A 10,778-nucleotide genomic window follows, 5' to 3' on the forward strand; every position below is an offset into this window, starting at 1 on the left:
AAGTTGTGCTTGACCCTATGGATGTTGTTATCCCTTTTGTTACATGATCTTAGATGTTTGATGATGTAGATGTAAATCAACTCAACACATGTTATGCCACCCATTGGGGGCATTGATGAGATCCCACAGAGGGGTCAAGTTTATGATTATGACTATGTTCAGTGCATGCACAGGTTGAGTTTGGTGTATGATAGAATGTATGAAAGAAAAGTTTTAATTTTTATGTATGATTGTTGATCATGTATGGGATTAAACAGGTTTACAGGTTACATGTCAGGCTTGCTACGGGTCCCGGCGGCCTTAAGCCGATCTGAATCCTAGCGCCGGTAGCGGTCCGATTTTCGGGTCGTTACACCAGCGGTCGAAACCCTTCACAGATCTGAAAGTCCATACTTTCGGGGGTAGGTTAGACGGCCAAAAGGCTACCTCCACAAGCAGGCTCGGCAGCTGAACCTTGCTTCGGCGACCAAACCTGGGTTCTCCAGCAAGGCAAAATCTGATTCTGCCCTATGTACACAGCCACCAAAACACTCCAATCCTCACACCCAACAACTCAAACACAAGCATACTCGCTCATCAAGCATAAGGGGCATAAAAACTAGCCTAATCCCCAACAAGCAACAACAAAAACCTCATAAGAGCAAACATTCATTAATAACCCAACTCAAACCCTAAAACTTTAGATATAACCATTTCATGCATTATTAGCCTTTAACCCTTTTCTTAAAACTTGATTAAAACTTAGGAAAGGCAAGGATCTAAACTTACCTCTTGGAGATCTAAAGGTGACAGCAACCCCAACGTGGAGATGAGGTAAAACGGTCTCCGGAGGTCTCCAAGGTTTTAAAACTTGGATCCAAGCTCAAATCTTCAAAAATGAGAGAAAACTCATGAATTTCTGAAAGATTTGAAGGAAAAACAACAAAAGCATCAAAGGGTGGCAATGACTCACCTCTGCCCGGAAATGGAGAGAAAAACTCTCTCATTTTTAGGCTGAAGGCCTCTTATAGGTGGCTGGATAAACTGTTAGTGTATATGCCCTAGGCCATTATCTTGGACCTTTTTGTATGTCATTTTGGTTATTAATAAAAGAGGTTTTTATCATTATTATTTGTTTGCATGTTACATAATAATGATTATCATCCCTGGTTACTTATTATTATGTTGATAATAATAAAATATAACTAGTATGATTATTGATTGATAATCATGAGATGATTATGTATATGTTGATATAAATCAATAATCATAAATACTTGTTAGAGAACAAAGTATTGGATGGACCCGCATTGAGATCACTACATGGGTCATTGTCATAAGTGAATCTCAAAGTAGTTATGTCTTAATCCTTTGACTTGAGATTGTCATAGTTTCCAACATAAGGACTGTTATGTTTTGACATAATCAAACGTTGTCTTTAATCGGACAATCATAAAGGTTATGATTGAACATAATAGAAATTATGTAGAGGAAAATGAACAATCAAGATAGGATTTGTCCCTCTCTATGAGAGAGATATCTTCTGGGCCCCTCGATGAGTGAGACTGAGAAATGCATGGCCGTGCTCAAATGAATTGATAGTGTGATCAATATCATTTGAATTTATCAGTCTACTTAGAGATCGAGAAATCATAAGTTTGAACATTATAAGTTTGACATTGACCATGACTTATGTTCAAACTAGATATCGTGAGACAAAGGGATTAATACATGTTCTATTTAATAGGCTTTATCGGACTATTGATCCTCATATTAGTTGGGTAGTCATAATGTCTTGCTAGAGGCCACTTATGACTTATAGGCCTTGTTGGACTGGGCCTATTGCCAATTAATATGAGCCTATTGGGTCACACACAAGAACGTTGTTGATGTGCTATATTAATGGGCTAAAAGCCCATTAGTATAATTAATAATAATAAAGTGTTATTATTATTAATATTATTATTAATATTAATTATTAATATAATTAATAATAATAAGTGTTATTATTATTAATAATAATAATTTATTATGAGATAATAATATTTAAAAGATCTGCAGTCTATCTGTAAGTGTTACAGATAAAGGACTCTATCACATAAAGATATTTGAGTATCTGTGAGATTGTGATAGTGGGTTCTAAGCACAACTCTTTTGGGAAAAGAGTTGTGGGAAAATAAAAAGACTGAGGCCTATAAATACTCCTTCTACAGATTGAGTAGGTGGGTTTTTTTTGGGATGTAAAAGTTTTGAGAAAACTCAGTCTAAAAGATTGTAGAACATAGAGCACATAATCTATCCATCCTGAAAAGAGCTAGCACTCTAGAAGGATAGAAGACGTTCGTGTGGATACCATAGAGGGTGTTCGTTTGAAAAGGCAGCACCATCAGTCCGCCAGTGTATCTTTCTTACGAGATTAACAGGTTAGTCTCGTATCCATCTTATTAATTAAACGAAGCACTCGGATTCTGGAAAAGGAAATCCAAAATTTTATTTTTCCGCTGCGCAATTAGATTGCAATTAATCTCCGGATTTCCCAACAGTGGTATCAGAGCCTACCTGTGCTTTTCGTTTAAATTAATTATGCCATGATTGAAATTATATATGCGATATATATTTATTAGAATGGCATGATAATTATGGTTAAATTTATGAATGAATGATTGGATCGTTAAGATTGTTAGAAAAATTAAATTAAAATTTTTCTTTTTGGATCTAGAATCAAAATTGTTTTGATTCGTTGTTTTATATTTTAATTGTTAAAATTAAAGCAACAACATTAAATAAAAAAAAGGGAAATTCAATTTCTGGAAATCGTGTTCACAATGAACACTATTCTTGCGGGCATGGACAGTTTGAGTACGCCCAAACAACGGATGTTGCGCGCCTGTCAATCGGCGTTGCATGGACGGTGGACCGCGCGCCCCGTGGGTCGTGTGCCCCGTGGGTCGCACGCCCCGTCGGTGGCGCGCCCCGTGGGTCGGGCGCCCAGTGGGTTGCGCGCCCCGGGGATTGGCGTTTCCTCGGCAGCGATCGCAGGATGAACCCAACAGCCTCGACGTCTCCGGGGAGCGCAAGTGTTGCGCCGTCTCCAGCCTCTCGGGCTGGTGGCTTGAGCGGCCAAGGAATGTCCGGTGGGCCGCCGGGGCTTCGAAGCCGAGATGTGTCTCGGCTCCTCGTGATTTCTTCGAATCGCGAGCCGCCGGAGTCGTTTTCGAGCTCAACTGCGAATGGAAGATCGGGATTGCGCAACTGTTGCGCGATCTGGTGGTTGACCTCACCGTCGACGGCAATCCGTGCTGGCGAAGAGGAGCGGGCTGCTGGATGTCGGGTAGGGCTACTTCCTGAGGAAGAAGAAGCCCTAAATTACCATACTGCCCCTGAATAAAAATAAAAAAAAAAAAAAAGGAAAATAAATTAACATTTAAAATAATAATAATAAGAAAATAAATTTTAAAATTATTAGTCTTTAAATTAGATTTAGATGACTATATTTTAAATTATTTTCTTTTAGTCTTTAAATTAGATTTAAAAGACTATATTTTATTATTATTATTTGTAGTCTTTAAATTAGATTTAAATGACTATATTTTATTATTTTCTTTTAGTCTTTAAATTAGATTTAAATGACTATATTTTGTCATATGTTAGTATGAGATACTATGCATTATTGTCTATATATATGTATGCATATAGGATGCTATAATATATATATGCAAGACAAAACAATTATAAGAAAATAGAAAATAAATTATTTTATTTTAGTCTTTAAATCAGATTTAAATGACTATGTAAAATAATTTTATTATTTTGTTATACATTAGTATGAGATACTATGCATGATGGTTTATATATGTATGCATATTGGATGTCATAATATATACACATGCAAGACAAAATAATTAAAATTAAAATTGAACCCTCATTTCAAAATTTTAAGTTTTAATGCCACCCATATATTAAAAACCTATCAAGACTAAGATCACCAAAATGCAGGTTTTGCCAAAGCAAAGTGCATTAGGATTATCCTAGTAAGGTAGGATGAGTAATGGTTACTCATTTATTTAATTTTGGTTGAGCTTAATTAGGCTATCAAAACGGTTTTGGGCCTAAGGCATTAGATGAGGTATAACATGCATTTGACATATGATGTCAATACCTCATAATTTAAGAGTTACATTAGATGTAATTGGTAAGGGGTTACCTACCTAAATAACTTAATTCTAAGCGTCATGCCAAAGCTGACTTAGAATTAGGTGAAATATGGATCTTAGCCCGCTAAAATATTATTATTTTGAGGGTTATATTTTAGTGGGAGATTATTATCACCTCAATATTAATTTGTTTATTAAATTAATTATATTTGCATATTTTTGTAGATTATTATGGCTGCTAATAACAATTCAACCTTATCACTGCGATCCATCCTTGAGAAGGATAAACTGAAAGAAAATGGGACTAATTTTATTGACTGGTTTAGAAACTTGAGAATTGTTCTCAAGCAAGAGAAAAAGTCCTACGTGCTTGATGAAGCTATCCCTGAACCACCTCCTGCTGATGCTACTAATGCTGTTAAGAACAAGCATAAGAAGCATATGGATGATTCTAATGACATTGGATGTCTTATGTTGGCGACTATGTGCCCAGAACTTCAGAAAGATCTGGAGCACCTTGAGGCCTATGAGATGAGTGTCCATCTCAAACAAGCTTTCCAACAACAAGCTAGGCAGGATAGGTATGAAACTACCATTGCATTGCATGATTGCAAAATGGCTGAAGGTGATTCAGTTAGTGCTCATGTTTTAAAGATGAAAGGCTACATTGATCACCTTGCTAGGCTTGGCTATCCTTTGAGTTTAGAACTTTCCACGGATTTGATCCTACATTCTTTACCTAGCAGTTTTTCTCAATTTGTCATGAACTATAACATGAACAATATGGAGAAATCCATTCCTGAGTTGCATGGGATGCTAAAAACAGCTGAGGTAAATATCAAGAAAAGGTCTACCTAAATTTTAAATGTCAATAAGGGTAAGCCCATGAAAAATAAGGGGAAGCCCAAGTCTAAAGGTGGTAATGGGCCTAAGGGACGAGGCAAACCTAAATGGCAATCCAAGGCAAAAGTTCCTAAGGAAATAGTTCCTAAGGAAGGAATCTGCTTCCATTGCAAGGAACCAGGGCATTGGAAGAGAAATTGCAAACTCTATTTGGATGAGTACAAGAAGAAGAAGAGTAGTGAGACTACGACTTCAGGTATTTATGTTATAGATATTAATTTATCTATTTCTACTTCATGGGTATTGGATACCGGATATGGTTCTCATATTTGTACAAATGTGAAGGGTCTTAAAAGGAGTAGAAAACTGAAAAAGGGCGATGTGGACCTACGTGTAGGCAATGGAGCAAGAGTTGCTGCCATAGCTGTAGGGACATATGAACTTGTGTTGCCCAATGGGCTGTTGCTAGTTCTAAATAATTGCTTTTATGTTCCTACTTTGAGTAGGAATATTATTTCAGTTTCAGTTTTGGACGATGAAGGTTTTTCATTTCTTATCAAGGATAAGAAATGCTCCATTAATAAAGATGATTTGCTTTATTGTATTGCAAATTCATATGATGGCCTTTATGTCCTTAATCTAGATGATTCTAGAGACAACAATATCTATAACATAACTTCTAAGAAAACTAAGCCAAATGAGTTAAACCCAACATATTTATGGCACTGTCGTCTTAGCCATATAAATGAGAATCGCATATCTAAGCTCCATAAAGATGGTTTATTAGATTCGTTTGATTTTGAATCATTTGAAAATTGTGAATCTTGTTTGCTAGGTAAGATGACAAAGGACCCTTTTACTGGACAAGGTCAAAGGGCTTCAGACTTATTGGGCTTAATACATACAGATGTATGTGGCCCACTAAGCATTAGTGCTAGGGGAGGTTATCAGTACTTCATCACATTCACTGATGATTTCAGTAGGTATGGCTATGTCTACCTAATGAAACATAAGCATGAATCTTTTGAAATGTTTAGAACTTTTCAAAATGAAGTACAAAATCAACTTGGTAGAACTATTAAAATGCTTCGATCTGATCGAGGTGGTGAATATTTGAGCCAAGAGTTTGATGAACATCTTAGAAACTGTGGAATTGTTTCACAATTAACTCCTCCAGGAACTCCACAATGGAATGGTGTTTCTGAAAGGAGAAATCGAACTTTATTAGATATGGTTCGATCTATGATGAGTCAAACAAATCTCCCTTTATCATTTTGGGGTTATGCCTTGGAAACAGCTGCATTTATTTTAAACCGAGTACCATCGAAAGCGGTTGAAAAGACACCATATGAGTTATGGACTGGCAAGATGCCCAATTTGTCTTTCCTTAAGATTTGGGGTTGTGAGGCTTATGTGAAACGCCCAGTTTCAGATAAGTTAGCTCCAAAATCTATCAAGTGCAATTTTGTGGGGTATCCTAAGGAAACCAAAGGATACTATTTCTATATTCCCTCAGAGAACAAAGTGTTTGTTGCTCGAAATGGTACCTTTTTGGAAAAGGAATTTATCTCTCAGAGATTCAGTGGGAGTACAGTGCGACTTGAGAAAACTCAAGCACCACAAGAGAGCATTGAACCGCCAGTAGAACCACTTCCAGTACCACAAACAGTTGTGGAGACTGAAAGGGTGACACAAGTCCCATGCAGATCTGATAAGACACGTCATCAGCCTGAGAGATATGGATTTCTCATGACTGATAATCGTGAACTTTTACTCATTGATGAAGATGAATTTTGTGTTTACAAGATGGTTAGTGGGAGTGCCGTTGTGTTACTAGTTCTATATGTGGATGACATATTACTCATTGGAAATGATATCCCTACCTTGCAAAAGGTTGAGACTTGGTTAGGGAATTCTTTTTCAATGAAGGACTTAGGTGAGACTGCATATATCCTTGGTATTAAGATCTATAGGGATAGATCCAAGAGGATAATCGGTCTGAGTCAAAGTACTTATATTGACAAGGTGCTGAAAAGGTTCAGCATGCAAGATTCCAAAAGAGGATTCTTGCCCATGTCTCATGGTATTCATCTCAGCAAGAATCAATGTCCTATGACATCTGATGAGCGAGAACAGATGAATAAGATCCCTTATGCTTCTGCTGCTGGATCTATCATGTATGCCATGTTATGTACTAGACCAGACGTCTCATATGCCTTGAGCACAACAAGAAGATATCAGACAGATCCCGGTGAAAGTCACTGGACAGCTGTTAAGAATATCCTAAAGTACCTTAGAAGGACTAAGGATGCATTCCTAGTTTATGGAGGTTTGGAAGACGAGCTAGTTGTAAGTGGTTACACAGATGCTAGTTTCCAAACCGACATAGATGACTTCAGATCGCAGTCAGGATTCGTATTCATATTAAATGGTGGAGCTATTAGTTGGAAAAGTTCCAAGCAGAGCACTGTAGCAGATTCTACAACAGAAGCTGAGTATATAGCAGCATCAGATGCAGCTAAAGAGGCAGTTTGGATGAAGAAGTTCATCACAGAGTTGGGAGTGGTTCCCAGCATTGCAAATCCTATGGACCTTTATTGTGATAACAATGGTGCCATAGCACAGGCAAAGGAGCCCAGATCTCATCAGAGATCTAAACACATACTCAGGCGATATCACCTTATTCGAGAGATCATTGATAGAGGAGATATCAAAATATGCAAAGTAGACACAAATGACAACATTGCAGATCCACTGACCAAGCCTCTTTCACAGATCAAGCATGATCAGCACGCTAGGTTTATGGGTATTAGATACTTATATGATTAGGCCTAGTGCAAGTGGGAGATTGTTAGTGTATATGCCCTAGGCCATTATCTTGGACCTTTTTGTATGTCATTTTGGTTATTAATAAAAGAGGTTTTTATCATTATTATTTGTTTGCATGTTACATAATAATGATTATCATCCCTGGTTACTTATTATTATGTTGATAATAATAAAATATAACTAGTATGATTATTGATTGATAATCATGAGATGATTATGTATATGTTGATATAAATCAATAATCATAAATACTTGTTAGAGAACAAAGTATTGGATGGACCCGCATTGAGATCACTACATGGGTCATTGTCATAAGTGAATCTCAAAGTAGTTATGTCTTAATCCTTTGACTTGAGATTGTCATAGTTTCCAACATAAGGACTGTTATGTTTTGACATAATCAAACGTTGTCTTTAATCGGACAATCATAAAGGTTATGATTGAACATAATAGAAATTATGTAGAGGAAAATGAACAATCAAGATAGGATTTGTCCCTCTCTATGAGAGAGATATCTTCTGGGCCCCTCGATGAGTGAGACTGAGAAATGCATGGCCGTGCTCAAATGAATTGATAGTGTGATCAATATCATTTGAATTTATCAGTCTACTTAGAGATCGAGAAATCATAAGTTTGAACATTATAAGTTTGACATTGACCATGACTTATGTTCAAACTAGATATCGTGAGACAAAGGGATTAATACATGTTCTATTTAATAGGCTTTATCGGACTATTGATCCTCATATTAGTTGGGTAGTCATAATGTCTTGCTAGAGGCCACTTATGACTTATAGGCCTTGTTGGACTGGGCCTATTGCCAATTAATATGAGCCTATTGGGTCACACACAAGAACGTTGTTGATGTGCTATATTAATGGGCTAAAAGCCCATTAGTATAATTAATAATAATAAAGTGTTATTATTATTAATATTATTATTAATATTAATTATTAATATAATTAATAATAATAAGTGTTATTATTATTAATAATAATAATTTATTATGAGATAATAATATTTAAAAGATCTGCAGTCTATCTGTAAGTGTTACAGATAAAGGACTCTATCACATAAAGATATTTGAGTATCTGTGAGATTGTGATAGTGGGTTCTAAGCACAACTCTTTTGGGAAAAGAGTTGTGGGAAAATAAAAAGACTGAGGCCTATAAATACTCCTTCTACAGATTGAGTAGGTGGGTTTTTTTTGGGATGTAAAAGTTTTGAGAAAACTCAGTCTAAAAGATTGTAGAACATAGAGCACATAATCTATCCATCCTGAAAAGAGCTAGCACTCTAGAAGGATAGAAGACGTTCGTGTGGATACCATAGAGGGTGTTCGTTTGAAAAGGCAGCACCATCAGTCCGCCAGTGTATCTTTCTTACGAGATTAACAGGTTAGTCTCGTATCCATCTTATTAATTAAACGAAGCACTCGGATTCTGGAAAAGGAAATCCAAAATTTTATTTTTCCGCTGCGCAATTAGATTGCAATTAATCTCCGGATTTCCCAACATAAACCACCTTTGGGGGCCGAAAGGGAAGGTCCCGCGGCGGCACCACCTTCGGCGGCCGAACCTGGGGTTTTCCTTCAAAACTCTTTTTTTTTCTTTTTTTAACTCAAAACCTTTCTAATTTCAAATTCATTTTATAAAAAACCTTATTTTACTCTTCTAAGGAGATTCCAGCTTCAGAAATTTCGGGCTCCAACGGGGATTCTGTCGGAAGGTTGGAATTTCGACGCTGGAGTCTAGCCGGGTATTACAAAGAGCTACAAAACATGGCCCTCCAACTAGAAAACACTGCCTATTGGCTGGGGCAAATGTTACAGCAAAGGGGACTTAACACCCTATTGAGCATACCACCCGTGGCCGCGGGCTTCAACGTTAATGAACCCCATCCTACCTTGAACCACCAAGTTCCTCAGCAAAGTAGTAGGAGGACAGGGGAAGAAGATGGAGAGGCTTACAGAAGAAATGAGCCCACAGTTAGAGTAAAGGGCTGGGTAGTGAAAGAGCCCATCGAAAATGATGAAGTTGAAAACTATTCCTCTGAGCCAATGTGAGGATCAGGAAGTGAAGAGTTGGGGGGAGGCTACTGCTTGGAGAAGCGGCCGAGAAAGGAAGAGGCAGGTGTAGACCAAAAACTGAAGAGCCTGAGGGAGCAACTCTTGGCAGAACTGCGAGCACGGGATAACAAAAGCCCTTTGCTAACTATCTCATCCCCGTAGGCAAGATGGGTGCAGTAGGAGACTATTCCTAAGAAGTTTATGATGCCACCGATGGCCGCTGTAACGACCCGAAAACCGGTACCCCTCAGTAACGGTCCGAACCATCACTGGCACTAGGATCCAGATCGGCTTAAGGCCGCCGGGACCCGTAGTTAGCCAACTATACTTGCTGTGTACCTGATAAATCCCATACATGATACAGAATGACTCAACAATCCTGGAAAACTCTGTAGGCTTAACTACTGCTACTCAGATATGTCAATCTGAAATGGCCCTCAAGGCCTATACCAGGGACTACCATCTGCTGTGGCTCAAGGGATTGAAACCCTTTTTAATCTGTAACACATCCCACTGGTATCTCATCCAAGCCATGCATTAAGCCTAACTCACACATTTCTCATCAAGAAACGTAAAACAGGATTCATGTACAAGGGATTAATCATACATCACACTGTAGCAATGACACTAGGGAAAGCATAAGTCTATCCAGTATATGACAGTACATATCTATACATTACATTACAACTAATCTTTTAATTACATCATGTCCACTATGCTATTACAAACATACATTCATGCATAACTTTCCTCTGTACTCTTGCTGACTTTGACTTCCCATAGCTATCTCAGAACCTGCAAAACTGGGGTTAAGGGAGTGGGATGAGCTCTAGAGCCGAGTGAGGAGGAACAATAAAAACAGTTCATTCATTACATGCTCTCATGAAATGCATCACATCACAAA

Source organism: Manihot esculenta, chromosome 10 (assembly GCF_001659605.2).
Source record: "Manihot esculenta cultivar AM560-2 chromosome 10, M.esculenta_v8, whole genome shotgun sequence".
NCBI classification, from domain to species: Eukaryota; Viridiplantae; Streptophyta; class Magnoliopsida; order Malpighiales; family Euphorbiaceae; genus Manihot; species Manihot esculenta.